This window comes from Notamacropus eugenii, chromosome 7 (assembly GCF_028372415.1).
Source record: "Notamacropus eugenii isolate mMacEug1 chromosome 7, mMacEug1.pri_v2, whole genome shotgun sequence".
Lineage (NCBI taxonomy): Eukaryota > Metazoa > Chordata > Mammalia > Diprotodontia > Macropodidae > Notamacropus > Notamacropus eugenii.
The window spans coordinates 37,361,272-37,386,798 of NC_092878.1; the positions used below are offsets into that span (position 1 = coordinate 37,361,272).

At 39.6% G+C, this 25,527-nt stretch overlaps 1 protein-coding gene across 1 annotated transcript in view; it reads left to right on the plus strand.

Moving 5' to 3' along the window:
• The window catches only part of ITPK1 (inositol-tetrakisphosphate 1-kinase), a 416,475-nt gene that overhangs the window by 349,878 nt on the left and 41,070 nt on the right, over nucleotides 1-25,527 (plus strand). The window contains exon 11 of the transcript XR_011970463.1: nucleotides 3,889-5,583. The gene's annotated coding sequence lies outside the window, so the exon portion shown is untranslated. The remainder of the gene's footprint in view (nucleotides 1-3,888; nucleotides 5,584-25,527) is intronic.

Here is a 25,527-nt window from a genome sequence, read left to right on the forward strand (position 1 = left end):
AAGTTAAAATTGGACAGGGACATTTACCAGGCATGAGCTTTAAACTCTAGTGTATAAATGTAATGAGATATTGTGTGGTAAGAAATGACAAGTGTGAGAAAACTCACAGAAACATGGGAAGAGTTGTGTGAGCTGACAGAGTGAAATAAACAAGGCCGGAAAAAGAATATACTTGGTGGCTACAAAACAGAAGTAGATCATTTAAAACAAGAGTTCTTAACTTTTTTGGTGTTATGGGCCTCTTTCCTATGAATCCTTTCTCAGAATAATTTGTTTAAATACATAAAGTAAAATACAGAGGATTACAAAGGAAACCAATGGTACTGAAATACAATTATGAGGAAGCTAGGAGGCACAGTGGATAGAGAGCTGAATTTGGAGTCAGGATGACCCAAGTTCAAATCTGACCTCAGACACTTAGTAGTTGTGTCACCTTGAGCACGTCATTTCCCTTCTGTTTGTCTCAGTTTACTCAGCTGTAAAATGGGGATAATCACAGCACCTACCTTGCTGAGTTATTGTGGGGATTAAAGGAATTCATATTTATAAAGAGCTTAGCACAGAAGCTGTCACATAGTGGTGCTATATAAGTGCTCCTTCCCTTCTCCCCACCCCTCCCCAATTAAAAAAAAAATTAGATTTTAAAAAGTTCACTGACTCCAGGTTAAGAACATCTGACTTAAAAGAGACCAAACTCTGAGTAAATGAAAAAATCAAGAACGGTCCCAGAGAACAGATAATGAAACCTATTCTCCTGCTCTTGGCAGAGTGATGGAGCAATATGAGGGCGACATTGTGAAGTTCAGTCCACGGAGGGATTGTTTCTGCTTGACTGCTTTACTTTTTATAAGTGAGTTTTCAGTTCTGGCATGAAGTGCATGAATAAAACATTTTTAAAGAAATAGCTAAGGGGGGAAAGACAACTCTGGTTGAAAGGAATCAAAGGATACAGTTCTTTTTTCTTGTGCCAAATTGTGCTTCTCTACCAACTGGACCAACTGGTTGAATTTCCAAACAGGACAGGCTGTTCTTCACCTCATCCCTCTTCCACTGAGCCCCTAGAGCCTAATGCCAGCAGCGTGGGTTACCTGAACCTAACCCCTCTGCTGTGAGACCTTTCTGCCTCTGAGTCCTGGGAAAAGCTTAACCTAGGTCTGGCTTAGTCATTCTTACAGATGGGTTTAAAGGGATCAGAACTGTCCTTTCTCTGCCCAAAACACAGCCCATCTACCTGCTCCCTGTAATCTGACCATTCCCATTTCTTCATCAGGAACTGCCTGCGTAATGTCTTCCTTTATGACCCTAGCTAAAAGTGGTCTCTTCCTCTCCAAATGTCTCATAACAATTAAACTATCTCTTCTGCATTTATGACGTTTACCTTCAGTTCAATTCACTGCAATAAATTTTATTCGACACTTCTTGTATTCAGTTCAAACATATCAAGTTTATAGAAAACATATTCCCTGCCCTTATGAAGGTTACTCTTAGGGGGTAAGACCAATAAACAGACAGCTACAATCAGCAGGTATGCTGGTAAATGTTTAACAACCAAGTCTCCCCGCAAAATGCGTTCATGACTCGCTTTTTAAGGTGTGTGAGTCTTCATTTTTAAAAGTTTTCTCCATAATTTTCTTGTCTAAAGAATCAATAAAACAAGAAATCAAGCCCTATTTTCTTTTTTAAAATTTGTTTTCTGAACTTAATGAACGCAAAATAATGTTTCCATATGCAAAATGGAACAGAAAAAGAAGATTATATGTGAAACTATGAATTATTATTATATACAACTTGGATAAAAAAAAGAATATGATGAATTCAGTGTGTTACTTTCTAAGCTGTCCTGCTTGTATCTGTTTCTTTCTAAACTTCCTTGTTTTCTTCTGTTCATTAAAAAAATGCTTCAATAACACTCTTTTCTTTTTCCTCCTCACTTCATAGTATCTTATTCTTTCTAATTACATGTAAAGATAGTTTTCAAGATTCACTTTTATAAGATTTTGAATTCCATTTTTGTCTCTCTCCTTCTCCTCTCCCCTCCCCAAGATGTCATGCAATCTGATACAGCAAGCCCTGTTTTCTGAGGGGTAAATGCACATACTGAAAGTGTAATAATTGGGTCTCTGGAGCCAGTTGGAGCTGGACTCAGAAATGGATGGGACCTTAGAAATCAACTATTCCAATCCCCACATTTTATAGAAGAGGATACTGAGGTCTAGACAGGTAGCTTGCCCAAAGTTGCCTCCATACTAAGTAGCAGAGTCAGACTCTCAGAGAAGCCAAACACATCATTAATTCCCTCTATTTAGAAGTGATGGTAAAAATTTCTCACCTGCTGGGCTCAGCATTATAGCATGGTTGTTCACATGATGAGGAACAGGCTATGCCACATAGAGACTGAGACTTGAATTTGGTGCTAATGCCTTTTGTTTTAAAGACCAGCATCCCAGCTGCTTGTTGTTCAGAGCAGGCTGTAGATTTGACCTGAAAATTTGGAGAATCATAATTTAGAGCCAAGGAGCCTCTGTCCAGCCTTTATCTGGTCTGACCCTCCTTATTTATAGACAAAGGCAGTGGGACCCAGAGAACTGAAATTATTTGCCAAGATCACATTCCAAGTAGTGGAGCGTGCTTCTCAGTCCTCTGGGCTTACAAATTATAGACAGGTTATAGATCTCATTGATGGAGGGAGTTTCCACACTGGGAATCTCCTACTCTGTCCCATTCTTCCTCTTTTCATCCTGACTGACCACTTCAGGGGATCTCATTAGATAACAGGTAAAGGAAGGACACAAGCATTTATACTTATGGCCTGCTATGTGCCAGACACGGTGCTAAGTGCTTTACAAATATCTTGTTTTTATCCTCACCACAATACTACAAGGAAGGTGCTATTTTTTATTGCCATTGTATAACTTTGAGGAAACTAAGGCAGACAGAAGTGAAGTGACTTGTCCAGGGTCACACAGCTAGTACATGTCTGAGGCCAGATTGGAACTTGGGTTTTTCTGACTCCAGGCTTAGCACTCTATCCACTGCACCACTTCACTGCCTCATAGCAGGGATAAGAAAATGCCAGTGCTAATCCCTGACATGCTTCCTTTGTAATGCAGCCATGGGAATCCCACTGGCCTTTGGAGACTAAGAAAGCTTCACATAAATGAGAGATCTTTAAAAAATGTTTTTTCCTATGTCTTCAATGTCTAGTATGGTGCCTGGCACAAAACAGTAAGTCAAAATTAGAAGAAGACCTCAGAATGTAGATGCTGGGTCTGGAATGGAGCCTAAGAATTTAGAATCCCTTCAGAGCTGGAAGGGATTATAGGATCACAGATTTAGAACTAGGAGGAACTGCATAAGTCATCCAATTCAAGTCCCTCATTTTACGGATGAGGAAAGTTAGGCATAGAGAGGTGAAATAATTTGCTCAGAGTCACCCAGCTACAGCTTTGAACTCAGGTCTTCTTGACTCCAAGTCTAGTGCCCTATCCACTCTGACACACTACCCCTCAATTAAGTGATCTGTCTAAGGATCCACTAGTAGTAATAATCCAAGGCAGAGATTTGAATCCAGATCTTCTGATCCAAAGGCCAATTCTTTTCCTACTGTACTACAACCTCTCAAAATTCTGAATGCAAGAGCTGGAAGGGAACTTGGACCATCTTTTTTTAATCTCTATAGAGAAATGAGTGGTTGAGAATCAGTCAGAGTTAGAGCCAGGACCATAATCTTCAAGGCCATTTAACATTTGAGTGCTGCTCTTAAACAAACCAGCTCCAAGAGCTCTTATAAGAAATCCACTTGACCCTTCCACCCCTACGCTGGCTTCCTTGATTTCTGTTCCTACTGGCTTAAGTCAAAGCCTACTCTATTGCTCTGTCTCTCTGCAGATCTAGGACATCCCTGAAGGTGGGCCTGGCAACACCCTAAGATCATAGAGCTGGAATGGAATGGGACCTCAACTGTCTCTCGTCCAAATTCTTTCATTCTATAGAAGAGGAAATCCTAACCCACAGAAGTTAAGTAAATTGTATCATCATCATCATCATCGTATCTTCTGTGTGCCAGATGCTGTACTTTGTTGTTCACTCATTTCAGTCATGCCTGACTCTTCATGACCCCAGCTGGGGTTTTCTTGACAAAGATATTGGAGTGGTTTGCCTTTTCCTTCTCCAGCTCCATAGGAAAAGATAGCTAGAGATACCCCACTTAAAATAAAATACCTGGGAATACACCTACCAAAAGAAAACTCAGGATCTATATGAACAAAATCACAAAAAAACTTTGTGCACAAATAAATCAGATTTAAATAAGTGGAGAAATAAAACGTGTTCATGCATAGGAAGAGCCAATATAATAAAAAAGACTATTTTACCAAAATTAATCTATATATTCAGTGCCATCCCAATTAAGTTACCAAAAAATTATTTTACTGAGCTACAAAAAATAACAAAATTCATGTGGAAGAACAAAAGGTCAAGAATATCAAAGAAACTAATGGAAAAAAGTATAAAGGAAGGGCATTTAGCAGTACCAGATCTTAAACTACATTATAAGGCAGTCATTATCAAAATTATCTGGTACTGGCTAAGAAACAGAAAAGCAGATCAGTGCACAGAGTAGACATATAATCTACAGCAGCAAATAAATATAATAATCTAGCATTCAACAAGTGTAAAGACTTAAGTTTGGGGGAGAAGAATTCATTATTTGGTAAAAATTGTGGGGAAAGCTGGAAATAGTCTGGCAGAAATTGGGAATAGACAAATATCTTACACCATTTACCAAGATAAGGTCAAAATGGATACATGACCTAGATACAAAGGGAAAAATTACAAGAAAAATTGAAGAACATGGAACAAATTACTTATCAGACTTATGGATAGATGAACAATTTATGAGTAAACAAGAGATCAAAAAGTGTTGTAAGATGTAAAATGGATAATTTTGATTATATCAAATTAAAGGTTTTTATACAAATAAGACAAATGTAGCAAAGATCAGAAGGAAAGCAGAATACTGGGAAGGGGGATTTATAAACAGTTCTTCAGATAAAGATCTCATATGTCAAATACATAAAGAAGTTTGTCAAATCTATAAGAATGCAAGTTATTCCCCAGTTGAGAAATGGTCAAAAGATATGAATAGGCAGTTTTCTGATGAAGAAATCAAAACAATTTATAATAATATTAAAAATGCTCTGAATCATTAGTGGTTAGAAAAATGCAAATTAAAACAACCTTGAGATACCATTTTACATCTATCAGATTGACTAAAATGGCAGAAGAGAAAAATGACAAATGCTGGAGGGAATGTGGAAAAATTGGGACCTTAATTTATTGTTGGAGGATCTGTGAGCTGATCCAGCCATTTTAGAGAGATATTTAAAATTATGCCCAAAGAGTTATTAAATTGCCTCTACCCTTTGAAACTGGAATACCACTGTTAGTTCTGTTTCCCAAGATTGACTAGGGAAAAAGGAAAAGAACCTACATGTTCTAAAATATTTATACCAGCTCTCTTTATGACAGCAAAGAACTGGATATTGCAGGGATGCCCATCAGCTGAGGAATGTACAAACTATGGTATGTGTTAATGATGGAATATTACTCTACTATAAGAAATGATGAGCTCAGCAATTTTAGAAAAGTATGGAGACAGAACAAGAAACAGAGTACATTATAAAATGCAAAATGGATGATTTTGATTACATTAAATTGAAAAGTTTTTTGCACAAACAAAGCCAATGCAAACAAGATCAGAAGGGAAACAGAAAGCTAGGAAACTATTTTTATAGCCAGTGTCTCTGATAAAGGCATCATTTCTAAAATACATAGAGAACTGAGTCAAATTTACAAGAATACAGGTCATTCAGCAATTGATAGTCAAAGAATATGAACAGGCAGTTTTCAGAGGAAGAAATTAAAGCTATCTATAGTCAAATGTAAAAATGCTCTAAATCACTATTGATTAGAGAGATACAAATCAAAATGATTCTGAGGTACCACATCACACCTGTCAGATTGGTTAACATGTGTATTGTCCTTCGTTTTTGAAGAAGACCATGCCGTCAGGGAAATGACGACATGACTTGCACTTGACTTTGTTTTGAGTGAGTGAGGGCTGTGCAGGTCACCAAGCACACTTTCTCCTCCTGAGCCATCTGGGTCCAGTGACCAGATATTCATCAGGATGACTGGAGATGGCCCAGGATGCAGTGAGGGACCTTGGCTTTTTGAGGGATTCATTTTGAGGGAGGTTATGCTCATTGAGTGAATGCCTCTTCTTCTTTAAGTACTTTAAATACTTCTTTAAGAAGTATTTAATGCTACAGAAAAGTCAAGAAGGCAATTAAAAGTCATGGTAATTTTGTCAAGAACAATAACATCTAAATAATAAGGCAGGAAGCCAAAAGGCAGAGGGTATAGAAGCAAGTGAGAGAAAAGGAAGTGTAGACAGTTTTCTCAAGGAGTGTATCCATGCAAGGAGAGTTCTAGGACCAAAGCTAATGGGGATCAAGTGAGAATTTTTTAAGGAGGGTGGAGATATATGTTGCTTGTAGGCAACAGAGAAGCAACCAGTAGATAGGGGCAGACTGAAAGTTAATAAAAGAGCTACCTGCTAGAGAAGACTGGATGAGAATATGCATATAAAGACGTTTATCTAGACAAGGAGAAGGGTCACTTCTTCCTGTGAGACAGGAGTGAATGACATAATGGGGAAAGACAGTTGAATGATGTGAAGTGGAGATGAAAGGGAACCCTTGGCAAAAATTTTTTTCCAGTGAAGTATGAGGTCTGGTCCTCAGCTGAGAGAGTAGAGGGAAGGTAAGTAGTAGAAGGCTCAAAGAGGACTGAAAAGGTTCAGAATAGCCCCTGTAGTGAGTGAGATAGTAAATCAGTTAGGGTGAGGGGATTCTATTCTTCCATTTCATTCCTCAAATTATAATTCAAATAAACTACTTACTACTAAAAAAAAAAATGCCTCTTAGGAAAATCAGAAACTACTACCATTAAAAAAACAAGTTTGCTTCCATAGATCTATCTCTTAGAATGTTTTCACCATACACACACTAAAAAAAGTGAAAAAGATTATTATACTGTCACTTCCTTAAAATCAGAGTTTGTGGTATTGTTTTCATCTTTGTATTTATCCCCAGCATCTTTTCACAGTGGTAGGTGTTTGATAAGTGTTTGCTGAATTGAATCACCTATATCAAAGTAAAAGAGGATAAGACAGATGAAAGTATTCCTGATTTCCTAGATAAATTGTTGTATTTTTCCCCCAAAATCATTCAGTCTGAATTTATTTTAATATTAACTCTACATGTTTGTACTTTATCTGTGGATTTAGAAAAATAGCAGATATATTCACTATGCACAAAGCAGATACATCTCCCACATTTTAAACACTGAGTTTAAAGGCACAGTAAGATTATCTTTGGGTAAAAGGATCAACCAAATAACAATTTGAAATGAATCATTCATAGAACCTTAAAATTGAAAGGGACCTGAGAAGTCTTCTAGTTCTTATTTTACAAATGAGAAAAATTGAGATCTAGAGAGGTAAAATCACTTTCCCAAAGTTACCCAATAAATTATCAGCTGGAGTGGGATGTAGGAGGTTAACATGACAAAACAGGAAAATGATAAATGTTGGAGAAGATGTGGGAAAATTGAAACACTAATGAATTGTTGGTGGAGTTGTAAATTGATCCAACCATTCTGGAGAACAATTTGGAACTGTGCCCAAAGGGCTATAAAACTGTGTATGCTCTTTGACCCAGCAATACCACTTCTAGGTATCTATGCCAAAGAGATCATAAAAATGGGAAAGGAATCTACTTGTACAAAAATATTTATAGCAGTTCTTTTTATGGTGGCAAAGAACTAGAAATTGAGGGAATGTCCATCAATTGGGGAATGGCTGAACAAGTTGTGGAATATGAATATAATTGAATAGTATTATGCTATAAGAAATGACAAGCAGACAGACTTCAGAAAAATGTGGAAAGACTTACATGAACTGATGCTGAGTGAAATGAGCAGAACCAGGAGAACATTGTACACAGTAACAGAAACATTGTATGATGATAGACTTAGCTAGATAGTTAGATACATTCGATCGACTTAGCTTTCTCAGCCATTCAATGCCCTGCAAAGCAATGCAAGGATCTAAGACAATTCCATCATGATTGGATGGATGGAAAATGCTATCCACATCCAGAGAAAGAACTTTGGAGTCTGAATGCAGATGGAAACACAGTATTTGCTCTCCCTTTGTTGTTTTGTTTCTTCTTTCTCATGGTTCCTCCCTTTAGTTCTAATTCTTCTTTACATCATGACTAATGTGAAAATATATTTAATATGAATATATAATTAGAGCCTATATCAGACTGCATGTCATCTTGGGGAGAGGGGAGAAGGAGAGAGAGAAAATTTAAAACTTAAAATCTTATGGAACTAAATGTTGAAAACTAAAAATAAATTAACCAAATAGTTTTTAAATTAAAAAGAAAGAAAAGCATGGAGAGACCTCTATGACATAATGAAGAGCAAAATGAGCAGAAGCAAGAGAACACTGTATACAGTAACAGCAATACTGTTTAAGGAACAACTTTCAGCAACCAAGTCATTTTTATTATTATAAATACTCAAATTAACCACAAAGATCCTATGAAGGAAGTGCTGTTTGAATCCAGAAAAAAAAACTGATGTATGTATGTGTATATGTATGTATAAGCACACATATATACATGTGTGTATATGTATATGTGTGTATGTACATAAACATAGATATGTGTCCAATGGTAGCCATCTCAAAGTCTGAGGGAAGGGAGGGGAAAAAAGAAAGTTACATGATAACTTTTTTGTACATTTGAAAGGAATAACAAGTTGTACGTAATGGATCTGCAATTTCAAATGCAATCCTCTGTTTTTCTACCCCACCTTGTTATGGAAATGCGTTTTATTTCTAAAGTGAAGATTAAAATAAAATTATATTTTTAATACATGTTAATACACTTGCCTGAGGCCACACAGCAAATGAGTAGCAACGTCAAGGCCATAATCAAAATTCTTGACTTCTAGTCCAGTGATCTTTCTGTCTCCCTGGAGAAGTCACTCAGGTGTCACTAATATGTCCCTGGCTAAGAACAAAGCATCTCTGGTAACCTGAGGACAGCAATCTGTCCCTCTGGCAGGTGCATTTCCCTTGTTTGTAAGCCCTAGAACAGCTTAATTAGAAAAGATAGACTGAGGCTGCTACCAGCTCCCTGAGGAAGTCATAAAGGGCAGCTGTATTATAGACTCCAGATGTAATTACCTAATGATGTCCTTATCTGCTACCTGGAAATAGAGTGGCTCAGCAGAGCATTGTCCATTCTCACAGGGGGGATGTTGGGGTTTCAGGAGCTCATGCTGGCGTCAAGACTTGCAGCTGCTGTTGCGTCTGGAGGAGAGCATATTTCCTGATACGGTTATCTTAGTAATGATTAATTTCCACACCTCTTTGCAAAAGGCTTCCCTCAGAACAACCCTGTGAGTTAGGCAGTGCAAATATCCTTATCCTGTTTTACAAAAGCAGGGACTAAGCTTCCTAAAGGGAATGGGACTTACCCAGGGTTACAACACATGGCAGAATCAGGACTTGAACTGAGTTATCCCAATGCTCGATCCTTCCATTCTATTACAAGGTGATAAATAGACAGATAGATATAGACATATAGATATCTAGATATAGATATATACACATATGCATACATGCACACATTTATTTAAATTTGGTTTTATGTATATTTATTTTACATACATCTGTAATCTATCCTTATTACTATTCCCATCTCCCACAGCTGAATCAAAAAGGAAAAAAAATTTTTTAAAAAACTACCACTGATAAATATGCATATTCCAACAAAACAAATCCCCACGTTGTTCAAACCTGCGAATAATAGATAATAATAGTTAACCCTTATGTAGCACTTACTATGTGCCAAGCCCTGTACTAAGTGCTTTAAAATGATTATTTTACTTGATCCTCACAATAACCCTGGAGGGTAGGTGCTATTATTATCCCCGTTTTACAGCAGAAGAAAGAGAAGCAAGTCTCTTGAAAGAAGAAGGAGGTAAGTCACTTGACTTACCAAAGGTCACAACAGCCAGTATGTGTCTGAGACTGGATTTGAACTCAGGTCTCCTGTGGCTAGGCCTGGTGCTCTATGTACTACACTACCTAGTCATCATTTATGCCTCTCCCAAATTTTAAGTTCACTGTATCTCTGGCAGGAGGTGAGCAGTATGTCTCATCTTCTCTGGACTCACAATTTATCACTGCATTAATCTGAATTCTATAGCCTTTCAAAGTTGTTGTCTTTCAATGAGTTTTTCCTCTAGTTTTCCCCTTTTTTCCCTGCCTCAGTAACACGATGACTCCTGCGGGACTAGGGAGACTCTCCTAATACCCAATTCTGGGATCCAGTTACTCTGGAGATATCATGGAGTGGAATTTGGGAGACCAGTTCAGTTTCTGATTCTGTCACTACTTGTTTGAAGTTGAGTAAGGAATATTAGATATGGGAAGAGGCTAATCTAGGGGAACATATATTAACAGCTACTTTTTTTCCCAATCAACAAATACTATAAAACAAATGTTTTATGATGAATTTATTTGTTTTCAGTTTTCAACAATCACTTCTATAAGTTTTAAATTTTTCTCCCCCTCTCACCCCCCCCCTCCCCATGAAGGCATGCAATCTTACATGTGTTCCACACATACATTCTTACTAAACACATTTTCACATTAGTCACATTGCATAGAAGAAGTAAAATGGATGGGAGGGAAACCAAACGAATACAAAACATAACATAAGACAAAATAATCTGCTTCATTCTGCGTGCCAACTCCATAGTTCTTTCTCTGGATGTGGAAGGCATTTTGCATCAAGAGTCCTTTGGAAATGTTTTAGGTCCTTGCATTGGTTTGAAGGGTCAAGTCTATCAGAAACAGTCCTCACACGTGGCTGTATTAACAACTATTTTAATAAATCACCCAAATATATATGATATCTCAAAGAAGAAGCAGTGTTCTACTACCATTTTAATCTACAATAAAATTGATAAGAATCTGGTCTCCAAATGGAGATCCATATCTCTAGGTAACATCATGGTTAAAATTTACATCCTCACATTTAATTTCTATTTGGCTTCAGTTAGTTGAACTGGGCGACATCTGAGGTCCCTTCCAGCTTTAGATATATGTTTCCTTAGCAATAAAAATAAAGGAGTTAGATTAGGCAAGAGCAAAGAAACATTTTTTCCTTCCTTAATTATTATCTCTCAACTATGATTAATACTATGGCAAATAGCCCACTACTATATTGCTGTCTGAGGGATAAATAAATATATGTGCATAGTGCCAACATCCTGGATCATGAAAATTTTGGAAGACGTTCTAGAACGAATAGAGGATCTTTAGGTTAGATTATTTTCAAGGACTCAGGAGAGCTCAGTTTGTTTTAAGGGTTTCAATGGTATTGAGGAAGGAACTTCTACCAAGTTTTGGGGTGCCTGATGCAAGACAGAGAAGCAGGAATGAGAAGCAAGTGAATGAACATGAAAAGCAAAGAAAATAGACACATAGCAGGAGTGGACTGGAGGGAAGACCAGGTTGAAGAGCAGGAGGGATACAGGAAGAAAGAAACTTTGATGATGTTAAAAAAAACCCCAAACTATAAGGAGAATGTATTAATTTTTTTAAAAAACAGGTTGAATTGACAGTAGTGGCCATTGCTGAGAATTGTCTAGTCAATACTTGTTTCTTTCCTCTGTTTTCCTAGCCCCATGTTGCTGAGAAAATTTCCATACAGAATTTAAATCTCAATCCTTTTCTTCACCAACACATTGGTCAGGAGACCACACAGAGGAGGAAAAAGAAATGCCCATCACACTCTCTATACATTATTTAAATGTTTATCTGCTTTCATCTGTTAGTTAATGCTGATAATAAGTTGTATGGTCATTAAACAGTGATTTTGTGTAAGCCTGTCTATTCATGGTTTGAAACTGAAAGAAAGGAAACTATCCTGAGGGAGAAGAGATTTTCCCAGTTCCACTCTATGGTGAGGACAGAGCTGAATTGAGAGAGGATTTCTGCAGCTTTTAAGATGTCTGAGACTATTTCAAAATATATTCATTAAACTGCCTTTGAAGAGAGACAGAAGTAGAGAGACAGAGAGAGAGAGAGAGAGAGAGAGAGAGAGAGAGAGAGAGAGAGAGAGAGAGAGAGAGAGAGAGAGAGAGAGAAGGAAAGAATTAATAAGAAGACAAGCCAGTAGTGAAGAGGAGTGAGAAGTTAGTGTGCTTGTCCCTGAATATATCTGAAGGATGCTGCATCACTCACCCACAAACAGCAGAGGTTACACAAGTATTATTATAACCATGTCTACAGATGAAGAATTAGGACTAGACCAGAAGGCTTAGATTCAAATCCTGTTTCTGAACCTGTGTTTCTGATACTACTACCTGATACTACCTGATACTTTGGGCAAGTCGCTTAAAAAATTTCCTAGGCTTTAATTTCTTCGTATGTAAAATGAAAGGATTGGATTAAATGGTCTTTAAGATCCTTTCCATCCTTCCATCCTATGATCCTATATGAGCCCTAAAGTCTTTTCCACTTCTTGCATTTTATGATCTTGGAATCATCACTAGGATAAGGGTGGAGGAAAGAAAATGAAGGTTACATAATCAGGCCATTTCTCAACATGCAGGCATGCACACACACACATGTGTATGTGTGTGTGTGTATATGTGTGTTTGTGTCGTGCAGGTTCCTTTGAGCATGACTAATTTGTAGAGCCCAATTGGTCCCCTATCACATGGGATTGGGGGTAGCCTCCTTTCAGTGGCCAACTAGAAGTACTAGAACCCCAAAACACCATGGAGCTGTAGAAGCCCCTAGAACAAATAACAAACCTCGAAGTGACATTGGAGATCTCCCAGTCCAGAGGAGGAAGGCCAGAGAGGCTTATGACTTACACAGGTCACATAGCTAGTTAGTGGCACACAACCAAAACCTACATCTTCTTCCAAGTATGGCAGTCCATTACAGCAGATCCCAGCATCCCAGGAGTTTATACCAATGATAATTATTGCTTTTTATTTTAAAGGACCCAGGACTTGAACCACCTTCTGACTTGGGCTTAAGACTTCCTACTTTTTAACTACAACCAAGAACCTTTCAAACAAAGGGACCAACAAGCATATTCATCAAGCAAAAAATTATTCTGAGATCAAATCAAAGAAGATCCCCCTTTCATATTCATTATTCTGGACTACCTCAGTAATGATTTCTGCCTAATTAGGAATTAATTGCTTTCTGCTAGGGTCTCCTAACTGACTTCTTTGGCAATTTACATATCTTTCAAGTCCTGGTACACACATTTTTTTCTTCTCCAACTTGGTTCTGTTTAATCAGTTCCCAAGGCCACTGACTATAGAGAAGAAGATGAATTCAACATTAAAAGAACTGGGCGCTTCATAGGCAAATTATTTTCTCCCTCTGAGCCTCACATTCCTCATCTGTTCAACAGGATACTATCATCTGCCCCACCTACCTTGTAGAATTTTTGTGAGAATCAAATGAAATGTGGGCTTTGAAAATTGTAAAGCTTCTGTATTCATCAGGATGACTGGAGATGGCCCAGGATGCAATGTGAGACCCTGGCCCTTTCAGGCTAAGGTCTTATCACATTCTCACTTTGAGTGAGATACACCCATTCAATGAACAGGCTTCTTTAAGGAGATGGCCCCTTTAATAAAAAAAAAAAAATCAAACTGGGAAGGGGAGACCCTCAGGGTTCCTGGGTAAAACAGAAACAGTTCCTATTTAGCAATTACATTCATTCTGTGCTAGGTGGATGGGGGCTTGTTGTCCAGTCTATGAGCTCCAGAGTGAATTGGGTTTAAGGCTTGGTCTTTGAGCAAAAAATGTAGCCAATAAACCCAAAGGCAAAAAGGCAGCTTTTGGCCATGGCTACAACACCAAAGGAGAGGGAGAGGGAAGAAGGCTGGCTCAGGATAAATCTAAAACTGTTTACTTGACCTAGCCTCCAAGGCACCTCTCACTCCTGTCTAAATCCCCCATTGAGTTTTTAGGGTTTGAAAAGCTCATCCTCCTTACTTTCTTTTGGCCTTTCCCCTTCTTGGCTTCCTCTGCGGCAGCTGGGCAAGTTTGTGTAAATTACACCTGACATTTTTTTCAGTGATTTCCCAAAGAAAAGGAAGAAGAGTGGAAACCTTGGCTTCTAAGGTCTGCCCTCAGCACAGGCATCTTTGGGTAAAAGAGGGCCTACTCCTGGTACAACATGTGCCAGTCAACAAGTGTTTATTAAGTACTAACTCTCAGCAAGGCACAAGGGATAGCTACGCAAAGAATGAAACCATCTCTGCTCAAAGGACCCAACAGTCTAGTGTGAGGGTTAGCTGTTATACATAAAAAAAATATGCAGCACAAATATAAAGTGAATAAAATACAGATACATACAAAATATTAAGTACGAGGTAATTTGAGAAGGACACTTGAAATTTGGGGAATCATGAACAAAATCCTGCTTGAGCTGTGTCTTACAACAAGTGAGAATGCATTCTGAGCTGTACACATTCCAGGCATGAAGGACATTCATTTCATAAGGACAGGGAAAGGAGATGAAATTCTGGGTGTAAGGAGCAGAGAGGAGAACAGTTTGGCGATGGGCAGAAGAAGGAATGATATCTAGTGATGTTAGCCTGGAGGATAAAGGTTGGGGCCAAGTTGTGAAGGACTTTAAGAGCTAGAGAGGAATTTATACTTTATCCTAGAGGAAATAAGAGACCATTGGAATTGGTTGAGTAGGAGGATTACATAATCAGGTCAGAGATTCCTTTGACAGCAGTATGAAAATGGACAGGAGTAGGGAGAGATGAGTCAGAAACACCAATTAACAAGACAGTTTCAGCAATCTAAGTGAAGGTTAATGAAGGTCAAACTAAGGTGATAGTTGCGTGAGTGTAGAGAAGGGGGGGGTCAGATGCCAGAGATGTTGCAGAGAAACAGCAAAAAAGGGCAACTGATTGGGAAGCGAGGAAGAGTGGGGCTAACATTCTCTTTCCCCACAAATCCTTTTAGGTCAGGTTTATTTGCAATGTTCTCAGGGCTTGAAAGAAAGTAGACAAAAATGCTCTTCAGATCGAGTACTTGACCAAGAACCTTAGAAGGTCAGTTAGCATGAGGCATGACTGGAAAGTTAGTGTTATTTAGAAAGAGCTCCAGAGTTAGTCATATGATAAATGCAGATGCTAATAATCCCCACCCTATAATTATGAGGATTCAGCCACCTACTGAATGTAAACATGATTTTGTAAACTCTAAAGCCTCATATTCCTAATAGTTGGCACTTATATAGTGCTTCAAATTTTACAAAATATTTTCTTCCCGGTAGTCCTATAGAGGCAGCTAGATGTCAAAGTGGATAGAGCACTGGGCTTGGAGTAAGGAAGCCCTCAGTTACTTACTAGCTCTATTACCCTGAGCAAGTCACTTCACCTCTGCCTCAATCTTCTCATCTGAAAAATGGGGATGATAAACACCCACTTCACAGGGTTGTTGTGAGGATGATCTCCAAGGTCCCTTCTAAATGACCAGATCCTACAAATGTTAGGGCTGGAAGAGACCTTGGTACTCACTTACTCCAACCTCTCATTTTATAGATAAGGAAACTGAGGTTTAGAGAAGAAAAGGTGATTTGTTCAAGGACATATGATGAAGGATAATGAACTTTGTATGATATAATAAAAAAGGAATTCCTCAGCAGTCAGTAGTTACAGTGAAGTGGAACATCTGGGACTAATTTCCAGATGTTTTAGATTTGACCAAACTGGGTTCCACGCCCCATCCCATCTCCACCCCCCAAGAATTTCTTTGGCCAATTTGGATGCCTACAATTTTGTTTTTGAGGGAAATGCAATTTGTCAGGTTTTAGAGTCTCTGGCACTCACCTTCTCTTCATGTTTGACTAAAAACAACCTGATGTTTAAGAGACTTGAGTCCAAGCAACTTCCAAAACACATTTAATGAGCCTTTTAATGTTTCCTCCTCTACGTTTGATAATAATCAGAATTTATACTATAGTGTGGGAGGGCTACAAAGCACTTTACAACAACCCTGTGAAGTAGGTAATATTACTAGCCCCATTTTACAGATGGAAAAATTGAAACTGAAGAAATGATAATAATAATATTTCTTTCTTTCTATGTGTCAGGAACTGTGCTATGCACTTTGTAATTATTATCTTATTTGACTTTCACAACTACCCTGGTAGGTAGGTGCTATTATCATCCCCATTTTACAGCAGAGAGAACTGAGGCAAACAGAAGTGAAGTGACTTGCCCAGGGTCACACAGCTAGTAAGTGTCTATGGTAGGATTTGAACTCAGACCTTTCTGATTCCAAAGTTGCACATGCTATTCACTATGCCACCTAGCTCTTGAGAAGTAAGAGACTACTCCTAACTGTTCCATTGACCATCTGTGTCACCCTGAGATAGTCACTTCTCTGTGGGCCTCAGTTTCCACATCGATACAACTATGGGATTGGGGTATAGGATCTCTAAGCTAGGATCTCCATTGCTAGCAACCCATGGTTTTCTGATCATGTAATTTTGTTGAATGGTAACAAAATCAGGCAACCTATGGTAGTGGCAAGAATGTAGGATATGGAGTCCAAAGTCCTAGAATGAGAATCCATCTCTGACACTTGTAATCTGTTTAACTTTGGGCAAATCATCTCACTGCTGTGGGCCTCAGTTTCCTCATATGTAAAATGAGGGTATTGGACTAGATCACCTCTGAAATGCCATACAAGTCTTAAATCCTATGATGATCAGATAAGGGATGGGTAGGTCTTCAAAATGTCAGTCCTTTCCTGGGCCAACTCCTCTTTCCTAAAGCACTGTATTATGCCAAACACAGAGCTCAAAAGGGTAGGAAAAAAACCCCCATATCAAGGTTGAATCTAGGGCCTCCTGCCTTCTTCCCAACCTGCACCCACAAGAGCTGCTACGGCAGGATTTTTGCCATTATGCTCAGCAGATTCTCTCCCCTCACCCCCTTGGATATGTGATACCAGGATTATTTGGTAGCAGGATCTGGGTTCTTCCCTCAGTCTCAGCTTTCTCATCTGAGCTGGCTCATTTCCCATGGGCTCATGGCCAAATTAGCTTGCTAATCCCACAAAGTGCCTTAGAAAGCAATTTGAGGCCTCCAGGCCCCGCAGCGACCTGGGAAGCATTTGCAACTCAGGGTCTGTGGACGGGGCAGTGAAGAGAATTCTTATTTATTGCATATCTTTCCCCGCTAACCGCCTAGCTCTCAGTTTTTCACCTTGAGCAAGGCACACAGCTTCTCAGGGCCTCAGTTTCTTCATTTGTAAGATAAAGAGGGCTGGATTTTATAACCTCCAAGGTCCCTTTCTGCTCTAAAGCTAAAATCCTATGAGCTTGTGATTTTCTGGGGTTTTAGAGTAATCTTGCGTCCTTCACTGATCATAATGGCATTTACCTCACAGGGTTGTTTTGAGAATCAAGTGAGATAATAAATGTGCTGTGTTTTGGAAACCTTACAACTCTATAAAAATGTTAGTATTAATGTCTCTTTTCCCAATTAGCCATTCAACTCTCAGCTGTCCAATTTTGGACAAGTCACTAATTGCTCTGTGCCTCAGTTTCCTCATCTGTAAAATGAAAGGGTTAGATTAGATATTTTCTAAAGTCCCTTTCAGTTCATCTAAGCAGCTATTTGGTGCAGTGGATAAAGCATGGACTTGGAGTCAGAAGGACCTGAGTCTGAATTCTTGCCTCACCAGCTGTGTGACCCTGGGCAAGTTACTTGACCTCTATTTGTCTCAGTTTCTTCAACCTTAAAATGGGCTAATCATAGAATCTTGTCTAGGGTTATTGTGAAGATCAAATGAAACTATATTTATAAAGCACTTAGGAAACCTTAAAGTACTGTATAGATGCTAGCATTATGAAATCTGTAATAATTCTTACCTGTAAAATAAAGTGGTTGGATTAGATGATCTCCAATTCATCTTCCAACCATAACATTCCAGGTTTCTAGATCCTTCCCAGTTATAAAATTCTGTGTTCCTTTTTTGCTGTCACATTCCGTGTTCATAGGCCCCTTCTAATTCAACGTTCTATTTTTTTGATTCCCTGACAGTTCTAACATTTTGTGTTCTTCCAACCTATATTCTGAGGATATTTCTGTGGCTCCTCCAAACTCCAAATTGTTCTGTGCTGCCTCCTCATGATGTAGGCTCTAAATTGGTTCTAAATACCTGTTTTTGAATAATGCATTCACTCCCCCAAAGATCTGATCTTGGTCATTCTATTGAGGAGACTGAACCAAGAGGCAGAAGGGGATGTTGACAGAGTTGTGAAATCATCGAAAATTCAATCTCCTAATTCTACATAATTTTCTTTCTTTTCCCACCCCTAAAATGCCCTCCTGCTCTCTCCAGAAAGTATTGACACTGTTGTGTGTGTGTTCATCCTTCATTGCCAAAGAAGACTTTGTCATCAGAGAAATGATGACATGACTTGCACTTGACTTTGTTTTGAGTGAGGGAGGGCTGTGCAGGTCACCAGCCTCACTTCTCCTCCAGAGCCATCTGAATCTAGTGACCAGATATTCATCAGGATGACTGGAGATGACCCAGGATGAGGCAGTTGGGGTTAAATGACTTGCCCAAGGCCATACAGCTAGTGAGTGTCAAGTGTCTGAGGTGAAATTTGAACTCAGGTCCTCCTGACTCCTTCATTGGTGCTCTATCCACTGCACCACCTAGCTGTCCCATTGACACTGTTACTGTTGATCTGAACTGAGTCTTAGAAATTTGATTTACAACCAAAGATTTGCACCTCACTGCTTGGGGTGGGGTGGGGGTGTGTGGGTGTTAATGTTTGGACTGGGATGGTTGGAAAAATTTAGCTAAAGATACGTAACTCTAGTGATGGATTTTAAGGATTCACCTAGTACCTGCCAAGAAATCAAGTGAAAGCCATGATGTTCCCAGTGAGTCACGAAGGCCTCTGAACTCTGCCCCCATCCTTCCATCTTGAATTGGCCTCAGGGCAAGGAAGTCATGCAGAAAAGTGGAACTGGGGAAGAAAGACTTGGTTTCCAAGATCACGTCTAGCTTTGTCTATTTGGACTACATTCTTGCCCAGACTTTACTCCATTTCCTTTTCTATCACATGGAGATAAAGGAGAGCTGGGCGGGGGGTAGATGGCACCCAGACATCTACCTAGTACCCCTAGTAATCCCCTAGTACCACTAGGAGAAGCCACCAATGAGCCAGTTTATGCAGGGAATGAGTGATAAACTGGTCAGGGAAGAAATACTGGCAAGGTGAGTAACTGAACAACTTTTCTATCTGGGGACACAACAGATCCCAGCACAAGTCTGATAATTATTCAGATATCCCATCAAGAGCAAGGGATGAGAAGCCAAAAGACCTGTGTCTCCTCCATCATGGCTCTACCCACTTGTGCTACGGGGCAAGTCACTCATCCTCCTGGGCTTCAGTTTGTTGGTACCGTTCAGTCTTGTCCAAGTCTTTGTGACCCCATTTGGGGTTTTCTTAGCAGAAATACAAGAATGGTTTGCCATTTCCTTCTCCAGCTCATTTTTACAGATGAGGAAACTGAGGCAAACAGGGTTAAGTGACTTGCCCAGGGTCACCCAACTACTAAGTGTCTGAGGTTAGGTTTGAACTCATGAAGATGAGTCTTCCTGATTCCAAGTCTAATGCTCTATCCATTGTGCCACCTAGCTGCCTGGGCTTCAGTTTATTCAACTATAAATGGGCATAACAATACTCTTCTTGCCTTATTTTCACAAACTGGGAACAGTTAAACAGATGTGAGGAATCAGCACTTTAAGCATTAATTTCCTGTAGCCTGAGGACATTTTGGGAAATTGCTGGGCCAAGACTAGGACTACTAATGAATGTCTAGATCAGCCTTGGCCAGCAGCTGGCTGGATGCCTAATCAGTCATACTGAGGGAAAGCTGAAACTTTCAGTCAGTGGTCAACAAGCATTTATTAAGCACTTACTATATGTTAGGAGGGGGTAGTGGATAGAGCACCAGGTCTGGAGTCAGGAGGACCTGAGTTCAGGATTTAAGTGTCTGGTAAGTGTCTGACACTTACCAGCTGTGTGACACTGGGCAAGTCACTTAAGCCCATTTGCCTCACTTCCTCATCTGTAAATGAGCTGGAGAAGAAAATAGCAAACTACTGTAGCATTTTTGCCAAGAAAACCTCAAATGAGATCACAAAGAATCAGATATGACTGAAACAACTGAACAACAACAACATATGTTAGGCACTGTGTTGAATTCTGGGGAACAAAGAAACCCCCCTCGCCTGAAAAAAACCAAACCATAGTACCTGCTCTTCATAACCGTATAAAGGATGTGTTGAATTGGGAAGTAAATGGAATCTCCTGCCAGCCGCTAGATGTTAAGATCATAGAACGTTAGAACTGGGAAGGACCCTAGAGCATAGAATGTTAGACTGTAGAAGGCAGATTGATAGAGGTAGAAGGGACCTCCAAGACCCCTAGTCCGACTGATGCTTTTTTATTTTATTTTTGACACAAACCAGGGTTAAGTGACTTACCCAGGGTCTGAGGTCAAATTTGAACTCAGGCCTTCCTGATTCCAAGGCTGGTGATCTAACCACTGCACCACCTAGCAGCCCCTCAACTGAGGAAGAATAGAGGCCCAGTGAATCGCTATGACCCACCACTGGCTTCACAGCTGGTTGGGGGAGAGGGAAGAGGACAATCACCCTAGGCTGCCTCCATACAACTTTTATTCCTACTCCTCTCTGAGACAAAAACAAAAAGCTGACAAGAAGCATCCTTATGATGTCCAAACACTGAGTCTGTCAAATGACAGGAGACAGAAGTGCCTGTAGACAGCTGCTGAGTTATTTTCTCATAACCTCCTTTCCATATTTGGAACTAGGCTTCTTTCACCTCCACAATTAGTCAATGTGAGGAAGAAACAACAATCTATTATGTGCCAAAGATCCAGAATTAGGACAAAGGATTCTGGGGAAACAGTACACAGAATGTTCCTGACCCTTGTGCATTTTAGTCACTGTCTCCTCAAACCCTGAAAGCACAACAACTTAATGGAGACAAGGACAAGGTCCTGAAGTCGTTCCTAGAATCTTAGAATCATTGAGAAACAGACCTTAGAGAATATGTGATTCCATTCTCTTATTTTGCAGATAGGGAAACTGAGGCTCAGAGAGAATAGGTAATTTGTCTAAGGTCACAATAAAGGTCATATACTTGTGTCCCACCCAAGTAAGAATCTTCTCTATAGTACAGGTTTTTAGAGATAGAGAATTTTAGAATTGGAAGAATCCTGATGATCATCTTGTTAACCAATCGTGCTATTCAGAAATCTCCTCTACAATATACCTCACTGATAGTCATCCAGTCTTAGCCCAAATGCCTCTAATGATGGGGAACTCACTACCAAACTCTAATAATATTAGCTAGCATGTACATGGTACTTTAAGGTTTGCAAAGTGCTTTACAAATAATACCTCTGGAAGAGAGTTAGGGAAGGGATGCTTGATAATTTAAGCACCTTAGCTTCACCACAATGTAAAGAGGCCAAGACAATGGCCCCTTTTGGGAGACCTGCCATTACAGGGCTCCTTTTAATTTTAGCGCATTTCTAGACAACCATCTCTCTCCCCCATGGAATATAAGCTCCTTGAGGGTGTGGAACCTTTAGTGTTAAATTTTATTTTTTCAATTAGCAAGGATTTATTTTCTCTCCTAACCTTCCTTTCCCCACTAAAAAGAGAGACAGAGGAAAAAAAAGCAAAATTCTTGTTAAAAATATGCATAGTCAACTGGGAAATAAGATAAACAGGCAATGGGGTATAGAAATCTATCTTGCCCTTCAAGAAAGTAAAGGGGAAGGAGACAAGAGAGGGGATGATAAAAGGGAGGGAATACTGGGGGAAAGGGTAATCAGAATGCATGCCATCTCAGGATGGGGGAAGGGGAAAGATGAGGAGAAAAATCGGAACTCAAAATCTTGTGGAAATGAATGTTGAAAATTAAAAATTAATAAACAAATTTAAATCTTAAAAACACACACACACACATATATGCATAGTCAAACAAAACAAATTCCAGCCTTGGCCATGTCCAGTTATGTGTTTATCAGTGGCACAGTGGATAGTGTGTGGCCTAGAGTCAGTATAATGGTGAAGTAAGGGTAATGGTGCATGGGGGGAAGAGCTAAAGATCTTCCCCGTCCATTAATAGACCTCAATACCTTTTGTTAATTTCTATTGAGGCCCTGGGTCATAGGGTCCTGCCCTCTGTCTGTGAAAAGTGTAAAGACTCTAAGGTAAAGTTTTACTTTGGGGCTTAGTTTTTGGAAGAAGGTTTGTATGCCAAACAAAATTCTGGGCAGCTGCTAAGGAGCCCCCTTGGCTTTGAAAACCCAGATGTTGATGCTTCTCTCTTTGGTAACTTTGTATGTATGTAATGGTTACACAGGTAGATCTGTCTGTTGATCTGTGATGTATGTGATGCTTATGGTCAGACAGTTGGAAGCCCTGTCTGTTGATCTTTATTTCTCTGTTTATATTTTCTCTGAAGTTCAGGGTGCTGACTTTTTCCCCTGAACTAAGTGAATGATCTACGTGCTTGATTAAAGTAAATTGTTGACCCCTCAAAAGTTGTTTTCCTTTTAGAAAAGCAGATCTAAGAACCTGTACATCAGACCCTCCTGTATATGCCAAGGTCCTTGCTGTTACAGTCAGAAAGACCTAGGTTCAAATCTTACTTCAAACAACTTACTGACTGTGTGACCCTGGATAAGTCACAATCTTGATGTGCCTTGGTTTCCTCAACTGTAAAATGGAGGGTTATTGTGAGGATCAAATGAGATAATTGTAAAACTCTTCACAGGGCACATAGTGTCATATAAATGTTAGCTATTGTTATCAGTTTTATTTTCTTTACATCCCAGCCTAGCACAGTACCTGGTCCAGAGCAGGAATTTAATAAATTTTGATTGGGTTGAATTATGGGATCCTACATGTAGAGCTGGAAGGTACCTTGAATTGAACTGAACTGGAGGGAATGGGTGGGGAAAAGAAATGTTGGGAGGTTAGGGAGGTGGTGAGAATAACTGGAAAATTCCTCAGAAGTACTCTGAGTGCTCGCCACATCCTCTGCTCACACTGAAGCCTGTCTTGGGGGTAATCAGACTGCTGCTGCTCCCCCTAACCCTTTCCTCTCTGCTTCCTTATTAAAATCCTGCCCACGTCCTTCCTTCAGCTGCTCAGACACAGAAGGTCCCTGCTGTGCAGACCCCATTATGCTACAACTGTTGGGCTGCCAACAGGAACAACATGGGGAGCATCTCGCCTCAGAATGAAGGGCTTCCCTCTCCTGCCGCCCCCGATGCCCCTGAGGGCTTCCTGGGGACAAGCCATTTGTGCTGAACAGATTCAGCGCTATTCTGGACTGGGGCTGTGTAGGCCATGTTTCTTGGCACAGCTGGCCCATGGTGACTTCAGAGCCTGAGTATAGCCTGGGAAACCATTGATGGCAGTGAGTTTTAAATGGATGTTAGTAAAAGTGTTTTCCCTACGGTAGGGCAAACTACTGTACCTCCCTCCAGTTATGGAGATACCATCATTTTGGATAAGAACTATGTGAGAAGGAATAGGAAGATGATCCTAATGAAGTGGGCCAGGGTGAGTGGGAATTCTGATGCATACCACTTCTAGGTGGGACAGTGGGCAGAATACTGGGCTGGGAATCAGGAATCCTCTTCCCGAGTTCAATCTGACCTCAGAAACTTCGTAAGCTATGCAACCTTGAGCAAGTCACTTAACCCTGTTTGCCTCAGTTTCCTCATTTGTAAAATGAGCTGGAGAAGGAAATGGCAAAAATCCTGCTAAGAAACCCCTAGACATGACTGAACAAGTCCCTTTACCTCTCTAGGACTCAGTTTCCCAAAATGTAAAATGGGGGGGGGGGTTGTACTAGATGACTTCTGAGATCTCTTCCAGCTCTAAATAGATCCATGATTGAGCTTATGATTCTATAAGGAATAGAGAATGAGGGAAATGAGATTCAAGAGAAAGGGGAAAGCAAAGGGTGTGGAGTCTGGGAGAAAGAGAGAAGTCAGTGGCTGTGGTGGTTGTAGTCGTTGGTTTTAAGTGCTTTGTCACTAACCAGCTGAGTGACCTTAGATAAGTCACCCTCTCTGGGCCTCAGGAGCACTGTTTAAAATGAGAGAATTTGGAACAAGATGCTTTCTTAGGTTCCTTTCAGGTCTAACATCATATGAATATTATATTTGTTACAATTATTATATTGCATGTGTATAATATAATTATATATGTATACATATATGCATATATGTATACACATGTATAATACAATTATATGCATAATTACATTATAAATTGTATATGTGTAATATATACTATAATTAATATAATATAATGTAATAGATTAGATTAGATGTACATATTATTATAATTATACTTACTATATGACAATTATACTCTTTAGTGGCTTCCTAACAACTCTCCTCTCTCTCCCTACCCACCCCCACATACACAGTGATGATATGATTTTTAAAAATACCTTCCAGTTGTTTAGCACTTTACACTTTTCAGAGGGCTCTGTAAGAGTTATTTTCCATGAAGCCTTCCCTATCTCCCCTTCTGTCTTCTGTACCGCAAAGAGCAATGAGATCTCTCCCTCCTCACCTTTCTCATAATACCCTGCAGAGGCCTCATGTTTGACGTTCACGTAGTGCGTACTTCCCACCAACCCCACAACCCTATGACCAGCGTATGATGAAGAACAAATGAGATCATTCAACAAATTTTTATTAGGTGCCCTCTTTGTATAAGATCCTGGGCTAGGTGCAGGAGGCACAAAGCAGAATAAAAATAACAGCTAACATTTATATAGCTAACACTTACACAGTTCTTGAAAGTTTGTAAAATACTTTGCCTGTATTATCTCATTTGGTGGAGAAACTGAGGATGAGGGGTTGGCTAAGTGAATTACTGAGGATCCCGCAGCTAGGCAGCATTCAAATTCAGGTCTTCTTGACACCCAAGCCAGCACTACATCCACTGTATCACTTACCTGATTAAATATGGTACCATATTAACATTCGAAGTAGGGAAATTCCACAGAGCTTCGAGTGCAAGCAGGTCATCTACCCAAGGGACTGGGTGACATAAGGGCACATAATAGGCAATCTATACCCACCAAATACAGTTTCCAACCTAGTTTTCTAGCCCTCAAGCTACTGATTTTTATGGGTAGCTAACAAATATGTGTAATTGACGAATTCTAAAACAAAAACAAAATGAAAAACAAAAACAGGCCAGACCCAATTTGGCTGGGCAGGGAG